This window comes from Vulpes vulpes, chromosome 15 (genome assembly GCF_048418805.1).
Source record: "Vulpes vulpes isolate BD-2025 chromosome 15, VulVul3, whole genome shotgun sequence".
Lineage (NCBI taxonomy): Eukaryota > Metazoa > Chordata > Mammalia > Carnivora > Canidae > Vulpes > Vulpes vulpes.
The window spans coordinates 115,514,620-115,535,817 of NC_132794.1; the positions used below are offsets into that span (position 1 = coordinate 115,514,620).

Below are 21,198 nucleotides of genomic sequence, written 5' to 3' on the forward strand. Positions count from 1 at the left end.
AGGCATCTCCCCTGTTCCTCCTCAGACCAAGAAAGACAAGTTTTTAATCAGCAGCCAACTCTACAGTCTTCGGAGTTGGTTTAAACTAAGTCAGCAACTCTGATTCTTTTATTTGAAGAACAAATAGCAGGATAACATTCCTAAGCCCTAGAAATACACCATCATAACTTCCCACCAAAAGATTTTAAATTCCTCAATTCAAAAATGCTAACACACAGTCTTTTCTCTGTCTCTGTCTCTTTCTCGCTGTTACTCCCACCCTTCCTCTTTCCTCTCTCTCTCTCCTTCTCCCCTGTGCCCACCCCAATTCTATATGCTGAGCAAGTGGGAATATTCCCAGGAATATTGGCCCCTGGGGATCTATAACCCCACGCAGGTGAGTGCTGCTCTGCTGTTTCATAGCTGAGTCACTTTGGACAAGTCGCTTGACCCTTTAACCCTCATTTTTCTTACCTATAAAATGGGTGTACTGACCCTCACCTCACACACTGGCGCGTTTTTAAAGGACAACACATATAAAAACAAGTAGCACAGTGTTCAAGGGACACTTGCAGTGCTCAAGATTCTTGGTAACAAATGGCGGGAGCCCCACTCAAACTTGTTTATTCAAACAAAAGAATTCACTGTCACACAGATATATAGGAAGTTCAGGGGTGGTTACCTTCAGATCTGGCTGGATTCAGGGTCTCAACGGTGGAGTCTGGGCAGTTTCTCTCTACCCTATGGGATCCCCTCCCAGGGAAGAAGGCCATGACGCAGAGCCGCAGAGTCTCTGCCGGGTGACCCAGCGGGAAGTAACCGAACATGTATGTAGGCAAGGGTCTGGTTGGCCCAGCACGGTGACCTAGGGAAGACTAGCCGTACACAAAGGAGGCAGAAAAGCGTGCAGGTGAGAGCCAAGACTGTCCTCCATGAGTCTCAGTGAATGCGGTTCTCACTTTCCAATACCTTAAACGAGTCAGAGGCACAGTCAACCTCTGTAAATAGTCTAACTCTCAATGCTGTGTGACCTTCCCAAGCTACTCAACCACTCTGTTTCCTCATTTGTAGAACTGTGATAATGATATTGTTGTGAAAATTCAAAAAGCCAGTGAGTATCGCCCTAGTTAAGCCTAGGGCCTGCCACTTAACCAGCAACGGATAATTTTTGGCTATTTTGATTATTAATTTCTAGGAGTCGTATATTTCTGTGCCTGAGTAACTTAATGAATCTCTAATACAGGTGCTAATTAGGATGAATCCCTAAGACGAAGAAATGAGGTGCAGACTTGGTGATGCTTTGCTTGGCCTGGGGGTGGGGGTGGGGGTGGGGGTGGGCAGGCAGTGGTCTAGCTCTAGGAGAGTGTCCTGAGCTGGCGCCGATACCCCTCACAGTCATCCTGCCCTTACCATCCCCCTTCCTCCCCTGATCACACCTGTTCTCCTGGCCACGTGGATGCATGGGACTGGCTGGATGCTACTTCATTCCCCTGGCCACTGTAACTGGTCCAGAGTCCAGCTGATTATGCTGTCCTGAGCCAAGAAGAGCCCTTCCTTGGGATTTTTTTCCAGGGGGAGCTGGAGACAGAATTTGTTTCAACTCTGGGTACACACTGCTGAAAGGATGTAATGCTGAGGTCATGGGCAGAAACATGGGTCATGCCCAGATCCGAATTAGAGAGGAGAGCTGGCTCCCTATGTCTGATGTCCTGAGCCCACCCTGCAGGGCCCCTCCCTGGGGAGCAGCCCCACCCAGGTGCCCAGGACTCCTCTCCCTCCCCATCGGGAATGAGAACTCTGTCCTGTTCCTGTCCAGAGGCCTCATGGACCAAGGAGGGCCATTCCCCGGCCCTCACTCTCACTCCTGACTCTCCAGACTAAAGCCGGTTACCTTTGCGAACAGACCGTCAGACAATTGACTGATCAGACAGCCAGACACCACGTCACCCTTGCCACCATTTTGCTGCTCACATGGTGACCATTCTTCCCACTTCACCTCATTTTATTTCAAATCAATGGCCCAGAGCACCAGGGCTGGAGTGAAGAAGTGCCCCTCAGGCGGAATACAACCACTTTTTCTTTTTCAGATTAATGTTTTTGGAGGCTGAGATAGAACATTCGGTATGGCTGGGTTTCCTGCCTTGATTTTCATTTGTGGTTTCCCAGGTAGAGGCAAACGAGGCCAAATCACAATCTCAGCATCAAAATCCCCACGTCTCTGGCTTTAATTTCCAAGTCACAAAAATGCAGGCACTTGTGGCTCATCCCAGAAGGACAGAGGAGGGGGGGAGACCCCCTTCCTCCTGGTGGCCCAGGTACACACTCCCCAGCACTTCACACCACTTAAAAGATTCTGCCCAAACTGCCAACAATGTGTTACAAACAAAGCCCTTCCCGAAAATGGATCAAAAACACTTTGTAATAAGTGTAGGAGCTGCTTTCAAAAGGGCCAATGTCTAACAAAATCCTCGGTCCTGGGTGATCAACACTGAATTGCCCAACACAGTTTGGGAAAACCTCCCCCAAAGCTCCTACACCTGAAGTAGTTATCTACACCAATTTATCCGCACACATATGCATCAGAAGCATTGACTTTTATTCACTTGTTTGCAGGTATCATATACATTCCCTGGATATTCAGCTTATCTGGTCAACATATTCCAGAAAGAAAAGCTGTAGAAGATTTGGAATAATCTTTGTCTAATAGTTGCTAGATAATGGATCCAAATGCCACAAATACCAGTGGCCTTTTAACCTGCTTGGGTGTTTCCCCTAAAAGAGAGCAGGTGCCATTCCTTTTTCTCTTTCAGGACTTTCCTTATAACATCCCTTCAACACCAGCAGATCTCCTCACTGCTCAATGTGGGGCCACCCACATCACAGAGCTAGGCACACATGGGCTCTCGACAAGGGCTTGTTGAAAGGGTTCTGGCTTTGTAGCCTCATGAGCCCTAGTATATCTTCCCGGTGGATGCTCACCGCTCCAGATTATAAACTCCATTTCCTTATCTGTCTATAACACCCAACTGTGGGTGCCTTTGACCCTGATGCCCCTCACCTCCCTCTTCCATTCCTCCAGAATGCTCCCCGCCAACATCAATAACTGGTTGGCTGTACTATCCAGATTCGAGGTGCCGGCTCTTGGCTCTAACCCTTATAGGAATACAGGGGCTGGGAAAATCAATTGTGTTAATCGGCAAAACTCTCCACTGGAGATGCTATCCTAAAAGGAAACCACATGTAAAACACTTAAAGAGGGGAGCTCTGTAATATGTTTCTTTTGTTATACGACCCTCGCACGTTTGTCCGGAGTTTGGGGCTTTTAAACCACACAAGGTCTTATGCGATCATTATAAAATCCCTTCTTTTCCCAAAGGCAGGGTAGTAAGGATTAAGTTTGAATACTGAAGACAGCTTTGTTGTAAATGGTCTCTAATGTCACAAAAGTAGCTTGGAAAGAAAGGCTTATTAAACAAATTTCTTGGGTTGCAAATCATTGAAAGCAATCACATGTCATGTTCATTTGTTTAACCTGAAAGGTATCCATTTGGCTGTTTAAAGAAACGATGCAAATTAACATGGTTCCCAGTGCCCACAAGAAAGCTGGCTGATCTGAAAGGACATTCAGGGACGCCCCTTGAAGAAGTAAGTGACATTGAGCATACACTCCTGTGTTTTTCCACCTCTTTTGCAAAAAGTTGTTTATGGGAACCTGAAGAATGGGATATGATTTATTAAACCACAGATGGGAAACCACAAAGGAACCTTGTCCGCCTAGTTCTGTCATCCTACAAACAGAGAAGTCCGGTGGATTACACAGTGAGAGGCTGGCAGGACTGCAGCCCAAATCTCCTGACCTCACGTTCCTTACTTGCCAAGCCATCTCCCAGATTTGGGGCTATCCTTGTGTTGCTTTAAACAATAGAAAATGCTTGTGGGTGAGGATGTGGGTATAATGGGACAAAGGAATGAGGGATGGGGGGGCGTTATAAGTTTCACAGGAGCCTATAGAAAAGACCAGAACAAACGGCAAAGATGTTTTGTTTCTCTTGCCTTCTTAGCTTAAGTGCTTACGGCTGCCTGGAGCAGCACTGAGAAGGATTCTGAGGCTGGGTCCAGTCTTACTGGAGAAAAGTACTTGATCTGAACAGCAGTGTGTACCCAGGGCCTAGTTCACTTTCCAGAGGCAGCTATTCTGAACATGTCCCAGCTGCCGTGTGACCCTGGGTGGTGACCTTGAGAGGATCCACGATGCACCTATAGAGTCACTGGGGCTTATCACAAAGCAACCTTGGTTCTTTGAACAAATTTTTATTAACAATCTTACTATGTTGAGCCATGCAAGTCATGAATATCCCAATAGAGTAGTTGTGTACAGAGGCAGAGTGAAGATTTCTTTCCCATTAAGAAGACAACCTAGGAGCTGCATAGATGGGGACCAACGGGTATGTAACCTCTCTTAAGCTTTGAGGGATACTCCCAGGGGGGCCTTGTGCCCCATCAAGCTGGATACAATGTGTCTATAGTGTTTCCTGGGGCTGCCATAAAGGGCACCACAAAAATGGGTGTCTGGAAACAACACACGCTGTCTCGCAGCTCCGGAGCCCAGGAGTTGGAATTCAAGGTGTGGAGAGTGCTGTGCACCCTCTGAAGGTTCTAGGGACGGGTGCTGCCCATGCCTCTCTGGCCCCACCTGTTCCTTGGCTCCAGGATGCATCACTCTGCACCCTCCTTCTTCACACAGCCCCTCCTGTGTCTGTCTTCACCTGGCCTTCTGCTTTCAAGGACCCCAGTCGCCCCAATGACCCACTGTAACTTGTTACCTCTGCAAAGATCCTGCCTCCAAATAAGGTCACATTCTGAGTCCTGCGGGGGTGGGGTGGGGACTCCCATGTATCTTTCTGGGGGGAGCTCAGCTCCGCAGTAAGAATGTGCACACAGCATGCAGCAGGGCCTGGCACCCCTGTGCTCACTGAATGGCCCCGAGGCTGGCCTGGCTGCCAGGGCCCGGGAATGTGGGTGCATCTAGGCCATGGTGACCTGAGGGGCCCTGATCGGCCCCCTCGGGCCCCAGCCCCCTCTGCTCCTGCAGAGACCTGGAAGGCGCCTGGAGTCCTGCGGGTCCCTGCCCCCTGGAGCCCAGGCAGGCGGCCCCGCGCTCCGGGCACCTGCCGCCCTGGGAGCCCGCAACACGGCTCGTGGGCGCACCTGCACGCACCACGGGGCGCGGGCCTGGCATTTGCAAAACTGAGGCACAGAGCGGCAGAGGCGGACGGAGGCGAGGCCCAGGCCGCCGGGCGGGAGCGGGAGAGGCGGGCCCCAGGGCGGGAAGACCCGGCGGGGCGGCGCCAGGCGGCTGCGAGGCTGCGCGCAGCGGGGTCGGCCCGGGCGCCGCCGCACTGGGCATGCTCCGAGCCGGGCGCGCTCTCCGGGTCGGCCCCGCCCCGTCCCCGTCGGCCCCGCCCCCCGCTGCTCTTCCTGGCCCCGCCCCCTCCGGGCCCCTCCGCGCGCGTCGGCTCCCGCGCACCCGCCGCGCTTCCGTCACGCCCAGGCCCCGCCCCGCGGCGACCCCGCCCCCCGCCCCCTGCCCCGCCCCCAGGCGTCTCGGCCCCGCCCCCCGCGCCCGGGACTTGCCCGGGCGGCGCGCGCTCCCGTGGCACCCCGCGTCCTGCGCTCGCAGCTCCTCGCCGTCGGCGGCCTGGGCGACGCGGTGAGTGTCTGGTTGCTGCCCTCCGCCCGCGGCGGGGCCTGTGGCTCTGTGGGCTCCTTCCCCTGCCCTAGGTGTGGGGCCTGCGTGCGCCCCATCCACTCCGCCCAGACCCCACGTGCGCCCCGGGGCGCCAGGTGCGGCCCACCCACCCTCCGCCCAGGTCCCACACGTGCCAGGTGCACCAGGTGCGGCCCACCCACCCTCCACCCAGGTCCCACGTGTGCCAGGTGCACCAGGTGCGGCCCACCCACCCTCCACCCAGGTCCCACGTGTGCCAGGTGCACCCAGGTGCGGCCCACCCACCCTCCGCCCAGGTCCCACATGTGTCAGGTGCACCCAGGTGCGGCCCACCCACCCTCCACCCAGGTCCCACATGTGCCAGGTGCACCCAGGTGCGGCCCACCCACCCTCCTCCCAGGTCCCACATGTGCCAGGTGCACCCAGATGTGGCCCACCCACCCTCCACCCAGGTCCCACATGTGCCAGGTGCACCCAGGTGCGGCCCACCCACCCCAGGCCTGCCTCTCCCCATCCACTCTCCACCCAGGTCCCACATGTGTCCAGGTGCAACCCTCCCACCCTGGGCCTGCCTCTCCCCACCCACCCTCCACCCAGGTCCCACATGTGTCCAGGTGCGCCAGATGCAGCTCACCCACCCTGGGCCTGCCTCTCCCCACCCACTCTGCCCAGGTCTCACATGTGTCCAGGTGTGGTCCACCCATCCCAGGCCTGCCTCTCCCTACCCACCCTCTGCCCAGGTCCCACATATGCCTAGGTGCACCAGGTGTGGCTGGCTCACCCACCCCAGGCCTGCCTCTCCCCACCCACCCTCCGCCCAGGTCTCACATGTGCCCAGGTGCAGCTCACCCACCCCAGGCCTGCCTCTCCCCACCCACAGTCCACCCAGGTCTCACATGTGCCCAGATGCGGCCCTCCTACCCCAGGCCTGCAGCTCCTGGACCACATTGAGCTGCGGTGACAGCGGCCTGCTGTGGGCTGCAGGCTGCCCCCGTCGCACCTCGACTTGGCCAACACCTTCGAGGCCCTCCCCTGTGCACGCTCCTGCCCCGCACGCTGCTGATGCACGTCCAGGAACGCTGTCCGTCCGCCTTCTGTTCCCAGGAAGCTTCAGAGGCCTCGACCCAGGCCCTTCCTTGCAGCGAGCCTTTAGCATCCTCCGTGGGCGGAATTCCACGCCTCCTGCCCTGTTTAAGGCCATGTTCTGGGGTCCTCATGATGGTGGCTGGTGTCTGTATTCGTATTACCCGAATTGCCTCCGTAAACACTTGGGGTAAACAGGTGGAGTGTGTGAGCGCTTCACGCTGGGCACCCTGATGCCCAGGTCAGTGGAGACACTGTAGGGCAGTGCTCATCCATCCCTCACTCACTGGCTCATCATTTCCTGAGCCCCCGGGATGGTCTTGGCTGCGAGGCCTCTGCCCAGTACTTGGGTTCCTGTTCTCCAGGCACCTTGTGTGGATGGAGCGCAGCGTCTGCTCGGTCAGGTGGGTGGACAGTCATCCCACAGAGGGGCTGCTTTGTCCACAGAGGGGCCGCCTCTGCTGCTTGTGGCAGAGCACGAAGCTGCTGAACGTAACCAGCGACTGGCTCTTTAGGAACCGTGGAGAATCTGAGGCAGGCCTAAGGGTAAAACAGATTTAAGGAAACAATGTCAGAGCTCTCCTCCCACCCCTGGCCATCCCCCCCCCCGCCCCCCCCCTCGGGCCAGCAGGGAGCTCACATTGTGTTAGCTCAGACACATTGTCCCGAGGGCAGTTCACACCAAGTCCACACCTGCGAGGGCCAGAGTCTGCAGGAGACCAGGAGACTTGGCCTTGCTCTGGCAAGTGTCGCATCTCTCCTGGGTTCTTGTCTCCAGTCGGAGCTGGAATAGTAGAGGCTGTTACGCTGTGGGGGCAGGATGAACCCATCCTCACGGGCAAGAGCCATAGTAAGGCACCTTTTCTATGCGAATATTCTTTTTTATTAAAACAAATCTGTATTGTAAGAGCTAGATTTTTAGACTTCTTAGACCCTGCTTTAAAAAGGCCTTCACTGCTGGAGGGGGAAGTTTAAAGAAATAATGCACTAGGCATGGACGTGATGGAAACATCTCTTGTTCAGCAGAGATTCTCAGACTTTTCTTTTTCCTCTCTGGTTTAGTCTTACTTGGATATCAGTTGGATCTCACCTGGGCCCCCCACTTGGGCCTTCCAGCCCCATAGTTTCCTGTGCTGGTGTGCAGGTGTGGGCCTGGTCTGTCCGTTCAGGAAAGAAGGGCAGGGGGCCCGAGGGAGAAGGAGCACCCCCAGCGGTCCTGCAGAGCTCATTCCTCTGCCCTCCCGCCTCAGGAACCCAATGGTGCGCTTCTCAGTGTTGTTCAATGAAGTAACCTTGCTAAATTGTCTTTATCTTCCTTATTTTGCAGAGGACATGTAGAAGCCAGGGATTCAAACCAGCAACACGGTTCTATTCTGACTCCCTGTTTTGGGCCTCAAGGCTGTTTTCAGTTTATAGTGTAGTCTCCTTAGTAGAAAAGGCATGGAAGCAAAACAGTATTTTCTGTGGTCATCTGTGAGGTTTGTTTTTATGCTTCCCTGTGACCTTACCTAACTACTGACCTATACAGTTCCTCTTGTGCGTCCACTTTCCCTGAGGGTTTTGGCGTCCTATCATGTCTGTGGTCACTGCAGACACGTACTTTGGGCCCCAGCCTCTGAAAGGCCCTGAGCTCCTTTGGATGCTGTCCTCGTCCTCCCTGATGGGTTCCCTGGTTCTGGCAGGGCAGCTTCTGATACAGCTGCTTTCTGAAGGAGCTTGGGTCTTAGCTCAGAGTGTTACACAAAACCTGAAACTGTAAAAATTGGGAACGTGTGGACTATAACACGTATTGGGTGAGAGTGGATTCCCTGTCATTCTTCTCAGGCGCTGATGAGCAAACAAACCCAGCAGCACCCCATTCTTGGTTTAAAGTGAAAGTCTGTGGTTATCTGCATGGGAGAGGGGGTTTGAGCTGTGCAGGCGGCCCGGTTTCCCCTTGCTTCACAGGATGCACGTCCCCTTCTGTTAGCTCTGGAGGCCTGTCGTGAGCAAAGGCAGATGAAAGTCTGAGACCCAGCATTGTAGACAAAATACTGCCACGTGTGTGTTTTGTGGCATTTGGGCAACGGGTGCGTATTTGCTGGTCACTGGCAAGAGTCATTTTCTTTTGAAGTAAAAAATTAATAATAAAATGCTTAGATGGAGGGGTCAGTGCAAGATTTTGGGAAAACCGTATTATGGAATATAGTGAATGACTTATTCCTGTATGTAGCTATTAAAATGAATTGTCTAAGAGGAATAAATCATTTTGTGACCTTTTGTAACCTTTGAAGGAATCAGAGTGGTTTGGGCAGATGTGGCTTGTATGTAAATCGGTCACAGTGTCTTGCCAAAGTGCTCGGAATCCCTGGCAGGTAAGCCAGTCTGTGGCTGCCACGCTCCTGATGTCTGCTTTAGAGAAATAACTAAATACATAGGCAGCCCCAGGGGCCACTGACACGGCGGTGACACCGTTGACTACGTGTTAAATGCTGAAACTTGTTTTTGATACGACAAGTTGTTTTCAATTAGATCAGGGGCTTAGAGGAGTGGGGGTCTCCAGGGAGGCAGGCCTCATGTCCCTGCCCCCCCCCCCCCCGCCCCCGCATCCCAGAGTAAACTTCTGGCTTGTGATACCGCCGTGGAAAAACCAGTTAAAAGTTCCACAGAAACATTTCCTTACAGTTGCTAAATTTGTTGTCGTCTATGTACGTGTGTAACCGTGAAAGGGATCGTGAGAGAGTTATAAATGCCTCCTATGTTCACTGTACCACTTCAAAAATTGTCTTGTTAGAATAATTTCCTACCGGTAGCACCGGTGAAGTCAGCAGAGTATCCAGCCCCAGCTCCATTGCCCATTCCCAGAAGTCTGGGGGCGAAACTGAACGCGCCGTCTGCCAATGGCACCACTCGTAAAAGCAGGCACTTGTTAAATCTATTTGTTTTTATTATAGACATCGATCTGCCAGTCGCAATAATGCATTTATGGACATTTTTCTGCAAGCACAGCGCTGGTGGCAGTTTTTACTGACAAATTGAGTCATATGGATAGTAGTTTAGAAAACTCTTACCTTATTGACAGATCAGGCGATTCCTGCAGTGGGCGTTGAGAGGTATCCGGATGGGTGAAGAGAGAGAATTGAATCATGGGGCAAAATATGGGATGGGACATTGAAATGTGGACATTTCATAAGTAACTGGTGGTTACTTCCCGTTTGTTTTTAAATTGTTAGCTACAGTTTACTTCTCAGTCAAAAGGCCTACATGTTGGGACCAATGATGTTACCTTCAGATTTTGCTCTGGTTGTTCGGGGTCGTTAGTAAGAGCGACCACTGGAATGTGGGATCTGATGCTCTCCTTGGAGTGGGAGATCCATGAGCCATAGCAGAACAGCGTTCTCAAGTGGTGGTCTGAGCCCCGCTGGCATCAGGATTACCGAAGGTGCTGGTTAAAAAAGGCAGATTACACGGCCCCTTGACAGACCTATGGGATCAGAACCTGGGGACCTGTGTCTTTACGGGCTTCTCAGGGCATTCTAGGGACCCTAATGTTTGAGCATCTCTTGAGGAATCTTTAGGGTGGCTGAGAAAGAATGCTCTCCGTGCAGATGAGCAATGGAGTTCCCCTTCCAGAAGGGTCCATTCGCAGCCAACGTTGTTCTCACTTGCCTGTGCTCATGGATCTGTGTATGGTTTTGTAACTCCTCAGAGACATGTGAATCTCTTCCAATTGCACACCCAACATGTTATCATAGCGTTATAGTTTTCGGTCTTGTGGTTATGACAAAAGATGCAGATGTTACCAAAACTTTGGCATTAGTTTTACAAACAAAGTGAAGCATGGACAGCCATGTTATATTTCCCTCCTGTCTTTCCTTTTGACTGGCTGGTGTCTTTTTTTTCCCCCGCTGTGGGTAGAAGCATTTTCCTGGTCTCGGGTGAGGGTGAACTTTCAGATACACCACTGAACGTGTTTTTGTGGAACTGAGTTGGGTTTTTATGTAGGAAGAGTGGCGTCAGAGAGAACATGGGAGGGATTTTGGTGGTGCTGTTTACTAGTTGGGTGACTATTAGTTTGTTTTGTTTTGTTTTGTTTTGTTTTAGAGAGCGAGAGCTAGCACGCACAGTGGGGAGAGGGAAAGAGAGATCCCCAAGCAGGCTCCATGCCCAGTGTGGAGCCCAATGTGGGGCTCGATCTTATGACCCTGAGTTGGATGCTCAACTGACTGAGCCATTCAGGTGCCGCAGTTAGTCGGGCGACTTTAAGCAAATGTTGAACTCCAAGCTGCCTCCTCATCTGTCTGATGGTGGTGATCACACTTAATTGTCTGTCTGGATGAGTATAAGCATATGAAATAATAAAGTATGAGGCACCGCCTGGATAGAAATGTTCATTTGGAACCATTATCTCATTTGTGGATGAGATTGTACCTGGAAAAGGCAGGGAGGAACCTACCAGAAATCCTGGTTTCCCTCCAGCCCAGCCAGCATCCTTGTTTTATGGATTTACTCATAACCCAAGCCCCCATTTGGGGCAGCCTGCACGGGGGTAAGTGGGCAGCCTCTGCTAGCAAGACTGCTTGTTTGGACTTGGGTCTACTGGTTATATGACCTTGAGGAGAATTAGATAAGTATTCTGAGCCTTGGTTTCCCCAAAACTAGGGGAAATGACACTATCACTCATAGGGCTGTAGTTGCCTATTGAGAGGGAGTCACGTGTGCAGATCACACCAGGCCCTGGTGAGCCCTGAATAACAGTAATAGTTGGCATATGTTAGCTTAGGGCCACCAAGCTGTTTTTCAGAGGAGGCAGGACTAGTGATGGTTCTTGGCCCCGTGCTCCACCTCCCGTGTGTCTGTGATTCCAGGTGGTCATGGACTTCTGTTTGGTCTGGAGCATGATGTAGCCCACGGGGAGTTTGCTAGGTGTCTAAAATCCTTCTTGTCTCTAAGGAGGTGGTTTCCTCTGCTGCCAGTTCCGTTGTTTCACCATGGACACTGTTGGGAGCTGCCCGGGCGGTTGGCCTCCAGGTGCCTCCCACTCAGGGGGCAGTGTGGTGAGTGGTCAGGGGTGCCATGCTGACAGCAGGCTTGTGCCTCGTGGGCCAGTGGGCTTAGCAGGTGTGTTCCCCGGGGGGGCACTGCCCATCTCCGACAGCTGCGGGAGGCTTGACAGTAATCATCTGTTACGTTGAAAAACCTTGCTGAAGGGGATCCCTGGGTGGCGCAGCAGTTTAGTGCCTGCCTTTGGCCCAGGGCATGATCCTGGAGACCCGGGATTGAATCCCACGTTGGGCTCCTGGTGCATGGAGCCTGCTTCTCCCTCTGCCTATGTCTCTGCCTCTCTCCCCCCGCCCCTCTCTGTGACTATCATAAATAAATAAAAAAAAAAAAGAAAAAGAAAAAGCTTGCTGAACGACGTGACACAGAGCCCGACACTGGCAGTGGTCAGGAGCCAGCAGTGGCACCAGCATGGCACAGTATTTTCCCAAGTGTGACTGCTCAGACCACAGTAGTGAGGGGCGGGGCAATCTGTTAGGTCAGCTTTGTCAGAAAGAGAAAATCTTCAGTAATATGTGTGGGTGGAAATGGGCCCTATTTTGGGGTCTGTCTTTACCCTCCCCTCATGGTTCAGCCTGGTAGAGTTAGTCAAGTTCCAGAAGATTCTGGCCACTGCAATAATGGTGTTGCTGGTAATAGCATTCATTGAAGGCCCACTGCACGGGTTGCTTTATGTGGCCGACTTCTCGCATCCTGTGGACACCCGTGGTTTCCTTGTTGTGTGTGAGGAGCCCATGTGTGCTGTTCTCTGGGAGAGGCTGGGTGCTCTGCACAAGGGGCACAGGATAGGACTAGAGCTCCGGGTTGGCCCACGGCTGTGTCACTGCCTTTGCAGGGGTCAAGTGAGAACCAGGCATGGGTCCTTTTGGGGGCAAGATGTGGTGTAAATAAATACATACCTATGTGTGTTCACTTAGATTTTCTGAACTCCAGTGTGACCAAGCACTGTCCTTAGCGTTGGGGGAGGAACAGCGCTCTCATGTCTGTCCCTGCTTGACATGCTCACGACACCTCCCAGTACACAGACCACTAATACAGGGCTGCCTGCAGTGAGGACGTCGCCGGACCGTGCCTGTGTGAGCTTTGCCATTTGCTGAAGGCGTTCGTCTACACCCCATACAGTGTTTGAGAGTGGGAGGACAGTTGGGTGGGAGCCAGAGAAAGGAGGAGGGCACCAAGTCCCAGGCTGTGTTCCAGGACTGCAGCCATGCTCATCACCAAGTCCCGATGGACCGTGGACCTGGTCCTGATTCCTGCTGCAGGGGTGGGTGAAACATCTGTGCAGAAACTTGTGAGGTTTGTCCCGGTGGCCTGTGGGTGGGACTTTGTGGGTGGAGCAGTGGGAGCGTGGACTCCGGGGTGCAGGTGCATCTGTGAGCAGTTCGGCTGGAGTTCGGGTGGGGGTCGGGGCTGCAAAGGAGCCCTGACGTTAGCACAAGGCCAGCCAGGAAGGGGACTGTTCTCTCTGAGCCTTGGGCTCAGGACCTTCGCAAGTGGGGCCACCGAGTCATCAGCAGGGGAGGCAGGGACGACAGGGAGGAAGGACGAAGGTCAGGCGGTGGGCAGCCTCTGCTGCACGTGGCGGGTGACACAGTCCGGTCATGTGCCCCGGGTCAAGGGTGGTTTGGGGACAGTTTGTGCGAGGCCGAGGGGTCCTGCAGGGCTTTCTGACGGAGCGCCGTGCTGTGAGGGAGGAGGGTCATGGAAGATGACTGTGTTTAGAATGAGTTTTTTTTTAATGAGAAAGGAAAAAACTTGTGGTGTATATACTTTTTATTCACAGAAAAGCGATCCTGGGGAAGTTAGAGAAAAGATCTGGCCTTGGGAGGGTAAACAAACCCCTTCCGTCGCGCTGGCATTTGGGTTTGGGAGGAGGGGGCTGCCTTCCCGTAGCCTCGCTCGGGCAGAAGTGTCAGCAGGGACGAGGGGGCTCGTTAGCGGCCCTCGCACCCAGCCCGTCCTCCGGCGGTGCGGGGACCTGGACGACCCTGCCGGTGCTGGCGGGCTCCCGAAACTAAACTGCCAGGCTGGGGTGCACCGTGCGTCGGAATGAAGATCGGAAGGAAAGCGTGTGCCTGGTCTCCTTCCGCAAAGACTCCACGGTCTTCTGCGTGGCCCGTGTCCTCAGGCTGTGCTCCTGTCTGACCCCGTGGGGGTCACCTGCTGGGGCGTCGGGCGGGGAGCGGGCCTGTCTACCGCGTGCCGTGTCTTAGGTTCTCAGTGCTTCTGGAGGCACACTGGGGTGCGGGAGGCCCTGGTTGGGGGGTGTCAGTGGTTGAAGGTGGTTGGAGCAGGTCCCCCAGGTAGGATGACTTGTGAGAGCGGCTTGAGCCATGAGAGGTGGGCGGCCTTGCGAATGGAGGCCTGGACACAGTGTCCGGGAGGTCCTGGGTGGCCACCGGCTGGCGTGCTGGAAGGACAGATGGAAAGGCACCAATGGCCTGCGTGGAGTCAGGGGTGGGGTGTGTCGAGGCCGCCTGGCTGTGCCGGCCTGTGGACACCCCACAGTGGTTAAGGCCACAGTGTGGCTCGGGTCCTAGAAACGGGCTTCAAGGTCTCTGTGCGCTGAACCTGTCACGGTTATGTCATGACGTCCGTGTGGGCCGTGACCCTGCAGGAGGGCCAGGACCCAGCAGAGCAGAGGGAAGGGGTCCTGAGCGTCCGATCAGGGCTATGTTCTGTGTTTGCGGCTGCTCTTGTTAGGCTTTTCACACTCAAGTGGAAGTTCCTAGAAAAATGGGCAAAAAAAAAAAAAAAAGAAAAGAAAAAGAAAAAGAAATGATGTATTTCCAAAAGTTACTGAATTTAGCTAGCTATCCCAAGAAAAGCCCATGTGTGCTATTCTTTATTGTGCAGAAAAATTTGTTTCTGTCACCATCGTGTTATCATCAGATTAAGCTGTCGAGTCAGATGGATGCGGTGCGTCCCGCCGGCGGGCCTGCCGAGGAGCGCCCTCCGCGCCCACCCCAGCCCACCCGTCTCCGGCGCTGGCGGGGTGCGGGCCCCAGCGCGTCTGCAGGGAGCTTGCGGGGGCTGCCCCTCGGCTGCTCCTCCTGAAGTTTGTTCCAAGAACTATCAGAACGAATATGCAGGTTCTAGAAGTGAGTAAATAGTCTTACGATTTCAGCATTATTCACCCTTTTGACTACGACCAACCACGTAAAGGTCTTCTGCCCAGCAGCAGGCGGGCTCCCCGGGAGCTCTGCCTCGGTCGTGGGTGACAGCGGCCTCCCGGGGACACACGCTTCCAGAGCTAAACCCGGAGTTCCTGAGTGAGCTGGGGGGTTGGCCCCCTCATGTCGGGGTCCTTGTGATGCCCTGGCTGTCACTCTCCGAATAGCTTGAGCCCATGTGGGGCTGGAGCCGTAACCCCTACTTATGGTTGTCTTTTTTTTTTTCCTACAAAAGTATGGGCTTTAAAGTCTTCCTCTTAGCTTTTTCTGTAATCAGAGCATTTCCTTCTGAACTGAGATCACCATTGCTGTCCTTGTGGTGTTGTCTGGACTATTGATCACCCCAGAAGAGCCTCCAGAGGTTTTGGTTCTGGTTTCCTGAGCGATTTTCCTGTCCTGTTTGGTGAGGTTTCTTGTTCAGAACCCTTTGAGCCCGACGTGCATCTACTCCCAGCCACTGTGTATCATGACAATTAAGGCAGGATGGCTTCTTGGACGGATTAGTTAAAAATTCCTTTGTATTGGCCTTAAGTAAGCGGTTCCAATAATTTTAGTGTTGGAAGCAAACATTTGCTGTGCTTGGGTTGTGGCCTGATGTTCATGTAGAAAATCCCACTTAATGAAAAGCCACTTTGTGGCTGCCCGTGTTTCTGGTGTGTTTGGGCTTAGACTCACAACTCTGAGATCAAGAGTCAGATGCTGAACTGACTGAGCCACCCATGCACCCTGTTTCTCGTCTGTTTGTATTGTTGGGTGCTTGCTACTACAGTAGGGCACTGGCCCCAGACCACCTGGAGTTTACCTCGACTGGGGGGTTACCTTTGGGAAGCCAGGTGAGTGTTGGCACCTCTGTCCGGCCCTCAGACTCGAGGCTGCCTCTTGGGGCTCTAGGTTTAGATGATGAGGATTTTCAGATCTCCTGTCCTGCATCACGGAGGAAGAAGTTGCCACGGTCCACTTTCTACGACCTTGGTTTCTTTGCCTCCCAAGCCCCACACAGTCCCCTGCTTCTGTCCATGAGGGCACCAGAGAAGCTTCCAGGGAAAGCTGAACCCCACGTGGAAGGAGGCCAGGTGCCTGACAAGGGCACTGCTTCAGCAGGTGCCAGGCAGTGGAAGCTTAGCATGTAGGCATGAGACCAGGGAGAGTCAGCCACTGACCACCTCTTCTTCCTTCTGTTGAAGGCAAGGATCTAAAGATGCTTTAAGGGAATCCCTGCACCCACCCAGATGCCTGAGAGACTCATCTTGAAGCCACATTCAGCCTGATGGCCATACACATCTGTTCTGGCACTTTCTCTAGAAGCCTGTGCACCAAGCTTTGCTCTGAGACTGGATGAGTGGGAGACCCCATCCCCTTCTTTCCAGAGCCTTCTTCTGCCCTGCCTGGAGGGCCTCTTCTGACCCAGCCCAAACACAGCCTCCCTGAGTCCCTCCAATGCCTGGGCCCTTCCCTTGGGCCACACACTCACACTCAAGTATGTTGGTTTCATCTCTCGATGCTGGAATCTCTATGGGAAGCCCTCCAAGGCTGGTGTGCACTTAGACTTGGTGGAAGGCGATGCTGGAATCTGTATGGGGAGCCCTCCAAGGCTGGTGTGCACTTAGACTTGGTGGAAGGCGATGCTGGAATCTGTATGGGGAGCCCTCCAAGGCTGGTGTGCACTTAGACTTGGTGGAAGGCCCAGCCAAGGGTTGAGCGTATCCTCCCAGAATTCAGATGTTGAAGCCCTAAGCCCTGTGACTGTATTTGGAGAGTGACCCCTAGGAGTTAAATGAAGATGAATTGGGATCATAAGGTGAGACCTTTGTCCAGCAGGATTGGTGGAGACAGATCTCTTTTTCCTTGCTCCTCCTGTGTCCTCCCCACTCCTCTCCTCTCAGTGCCTTACCTCCACCCCTTTCCCCACCATTTGAGGGCAGAATGGAGAAGGCAGCCATCTGCCAGCCAGGAAGAGAGCCCTTACCAGACATAAAGTCAGCCAGAACCTTGGTCTTGGACTTCACAGCCTCTAGAACTGTGAGGCTTGTGTATAAATTGGAATTTGGGGATGAGGGCAACTTGTAGTGAGATAGTGCTCAAAAGTCATGTAGGCTGGTTCTCAGGTTTAGGTCCTGGCATCCCTGAAGGTGTGAGTGTATGTAGGAAGAATAGAAAACAGAATACACCGAAATCTGTGTCTTGTTACCGGGAACCCCAAAGATCATAGAAAGTGACGTGGCAGGCAAGGCATGAGATGCCCAGAGGGCCCGGTGACATCGTGGCACTGGGTGCATATGTTCTGAGATGCTGTCGAGGCTCCCAGCTGCTGATGCTGGGGGGAGAGTCTGGTGTAAGAGCTGGGTGACTGGGATTCTTAGGCAAGAGGAGGGTTGGGGAACTAGCCTAGATTTGCTGGTTGGGATTTTGTATTGGTTGTTTGGTTTTTTCCCTTGACATTGGTCAATTCAGGCTCTAGTCCTGCGTGGATCAAGGAGCAGCCTGCGGTCATCTTGTTGGACACCAGCTAGAATTCTAAGAATCATGCACTTTGCTACTTTCCATGCTACGTTGTCTTTCAGGATTTCTGGAGGTCTCTGTTGAGTTGGGGACCTAGTGAGACATTCCTCACTGGAAGCCGCTGGCCTACAGTTGCACCACCAGATTGGCCCGTGTTAGATCTGTAGCCATTGATGAGGGGACCCAAAAAGGCAGGAGATTGTTAAATTTATTTCTGCCCAAGCACCAGCTCGTGCTATGGGGTGTAGATCTGCAGAATGCATCAACTGTGGAGGGATCTTTATGCTCGTTGCAAAGAAAACTCAAGTTGTAAACTTTTACCTAGTGGATCTGTTGTCGCTGAGCTGTGGCTGGGGCTCTGTGCCTTGCTGTGTGGGCCAGCACCGGGCCCGGGAATGCCGCTTGGCAGGGAGCGACCACTGTGGTCCACGTGGGGGAGGCTGGAATCCCGAGTGAGGGACTGTGCTGTGCTTCATAGCGTGCTGTTAATATTTAAAACGTGGATTTGAATTCTCAGTTATGTTTTATTTATTTATTTATTAGCACAGCTATGTTTGTTGTTTAATTCCATAGTGAGAGTCTCTAAGAATATGATTAACCTTGAGGGCCATCTTATAATGTAATTATTAATGATTGATTCTGTTTATCCTTGAAATCAATAAGAGAGGCATAATGGTGTGGCATGTAGTTGGGCTCGATTTCTTACATTTCGTAAACATGATTCTGCGACAACCGTGGTATCGGTTTATTACCCAGAGCAGGTTTGATGAATCTGAAGCGTGTGATTAGTTTTATATAATGATTGTGATGTGTGGTGCTCCTTATATGACTTATGTTAATGTGGCAAGCAGTGTTAACGTGTCCTGCCACTAATAGTCAGGGTGGGGATGGATAGTAATTGATCTTCCTGGGAGTGCTGTAACGTAAAAACAATTCAGGCTGTTTGAAGTATATTTTACAAGTGTGCATTGGGCCTTTGGGATGTTATATTGAAAAACCCAATTGTACAGTTACCATGGGAACCCAATTAGAATAGATTGCTTGATTTTTTTTTTTTTTGGTCTTTCATCTTGACCAAAAATCTAATGTATTTTAAATGTTTTCATATGGAATTGTATTCATACACTGACTTGCTACACCAAAGGATTCTTTCTCCCCCCACCCCTTGTTTCCAACTCTAAGCTGAAATAATGATACATTCTCTAGTGGAGCTTTATAAGGAAGTCTCCTGGAGAGATTTAATCAAATTTTTATGGAAAAGTTTATACAGGTGGTGGCAGAGGTAAAGGTAGTAGAGTACTTAAAAAGCTGGGAAAGTGGTTATTTTCTTGGGACGTCCTCTGGTTACACTCAGGATGTCAGATGGAAGATAGGGGTGTTCCTCTGTTCTGCCTCCTGTTTGCCAATGGAGGGATTAGATCCTGAAAAGCCCCTTGGTTGCAGGGGGGTCAAGACGGCAGGTGGGGTATGGCCAGGTGTAGTCTCGGCACTCTTCCCCTCACACCGGTGGGCTCACGTGATTTGGTTTCAGAGACTTTGTGCGCTCTTAAAAACTTATTAGAGACCCCAGAGAACTTCTGTGAGCCATATATCAAATTTACCACATTAGAAGTTAGCGCTGAGAAACTTAACATTTATTAATTCATTTAAGCAACAATAAACCTATTACATTTTAATGTAAACAACACATTTTTAAATGAAAAGTAACTATTTTCCATAAAAAAAGATTGGCGAGGTGAGCGGTATTGGTTTACTTTTTATTCCACGTGTTCTAAATGACTGGATTAATAGAAGGGAGCCAGATCTTGCACCTGTTCCTGCTCTGTCTACCATGATGTGTTTGGGTTGAGGCGTATCAAGAGTCCGGCTTCATACAAATAACTGGTAAGGAAAGGCAGTTTAATAGCTCTTTCAGATAATTGTGGATATTCTGTGAGATGGCATCAGAACTCGACAGGAAAGTGTTAGCTTCTGGAAGGTTCTTTGCTGTGTGGAATCTGAGCCCTTAGTGAGCTTTTTGTGCTCGCTTACGTGGAAATCGATTGATGTGTCTTGCACCTTGAATGATTTTGTTACATTATTCATTGGTCTTTTGGCAAATACTGGTTTGCTGGTTTGTACACATCTTCCAAATGTTGACAAGTTTCATAATGCAGTGTTGAAACCCATGCTTGTTCACATCACCGCCTTTCTAGAACGGCCTTAGAACCGGGCGATCGTTAAGGCGCGGTGGGGGACACATGTCTCCTAAAGTTGTGATCACCATTTAAAGCTCTCAATTTACCATTAGCAGCAAACACCGTCAATGTGTCACAGTGACGCGCTCGTACTGTTTATTTTTGAGAAGATGTCTGCTGGGTCCCCCAGTCTGAGTCACCACAGGTCCTTCCTCATTCCGACAAGGAAAGCGTTTGTGTCATGGGTGAGTCTGCAGGTTCATCCGAAGAGCCCCCCCCCCCCCCGGGGTGCATCCGTGCAGACAGCCACCACCTCGCTCTGCTGCTGGAGCCCTCCCGAGCGCTTCCCGTCGGGCACGGAATATTGAAAATGGTTGAGATTATGGAATAAAGACCATGAGCTTGATCACTTCGTCCAGACATTCTGACATGAACCTGGCTTTTTCCCCTTGACCTTGAGGTTGTGGGCTGGGAGGGCAGGAGGATTGCCTCTTCTTTTCCTTTTCAGCAGCTGTTCACTGCTCTTTGCATCATCCTCACCCACCGTGACGTGTGGTCCTCACCGTGCTTCGCTCCGGGTGCCTCTTGTCACGTTGGGGAAGTTTTCTCCCTGGTGCCGTGAGTATACTGAGTCCCGCTGCTTGCCCTTCGTGTATGAGACCCACTCTGCATTCCTGGGTGACCCCACGCGGCTCCATGTGTCAGGGCTGTTACGCGTTGCTGGGTTCACTTTGCTACCGTTTGGGGACTTGTGCGTCTGTGTTTCTGGGGTGGTACAGACCTGTAGCTTTCTTCTCTGGGAGAGTCTTTCTGGTTTGGAATTAGGGCAATCCTAGACTCATGACGTCGGGCGGCTTTTATTTCCTGGAACAGTTTACATGCTGTTAATATCGTTTCTTCTTTGAATGTCTGCTAGGATTTGCCAGTGAGGCCGTGTTGGTGTGGGGTTTTCTTTGTGGAGAGGATGTTAACTACACCTTCCGTTTCTGTAGTAGGCCGAGTGTTATCCAGGTCATTTCTTTCTTCTTCAGTGACTTTTTGGTAATTTGAGGTTTTCAAAAAATTGGGTCATTTCATCTCATTTGTTTGAATTCATTGGCCCAAAGTGATTTTAATACTCTTATTGTCCTTCGAGTGTCTGTAGGATTTAAGTCAGGTCCTTGTTTTTATTACTAATATTGGTAATTTGTGTTTCTCTTTTTTTTTTTCTAATTGGTCTGGTTAGTGGTTTGTCCATTTCAGAGAACCAACTTTTGTTATAATTGATTTCCCTCTTTTATCTCTTACTGATTTCTTCTCCTTATTATTCCCTTCTTCTGCTCACTTTGGGTTTAGTAAGGTGGAAGCTTGGATCATTGAGTTGAGCCCTTGGTCTTTTCTCACATTGATGCTCAGGGCCAAATTTCCCCTTGGAGCATAAAGCTCATTGGAGTTCGTCTCCCGATGGCTGTGTCGTCTTACTTTCCTTCAGTGTCTCGTGAGTTCCAGTTTTCTCTGTGATTCCTTCCATATCACATGG

The 21,198-nt window shown here is 51.8% G+C and overlaps 1 protein-coding gene across 2 annotated transcripts in view; it reads left to right on the forward strand.

Moving 5' to 3' along the window:
- The first annotated feature begins 5,576 nt into the window (after positions 1–5,576).
- MGMT (O-6-methylguanine-DNA methyltransferase) overlaps positions 5,577–21,198 on the forward strand; it is a 280,956-nt gene continuing 265,334 nt past the window's right edge. The window contains exon 1 of one of the 2 annotated variants that reach the window (XM_072740418.1): positions 5,577–5,689. The gene's annotated coding sequence lies outside the window, so the exon portion shown is untranslated. The remainder of the gene's footprint in view (positions 5,690–21,198) is intronic. The other variant, XM_072740417.1, reaches the window with a different exon arrangement.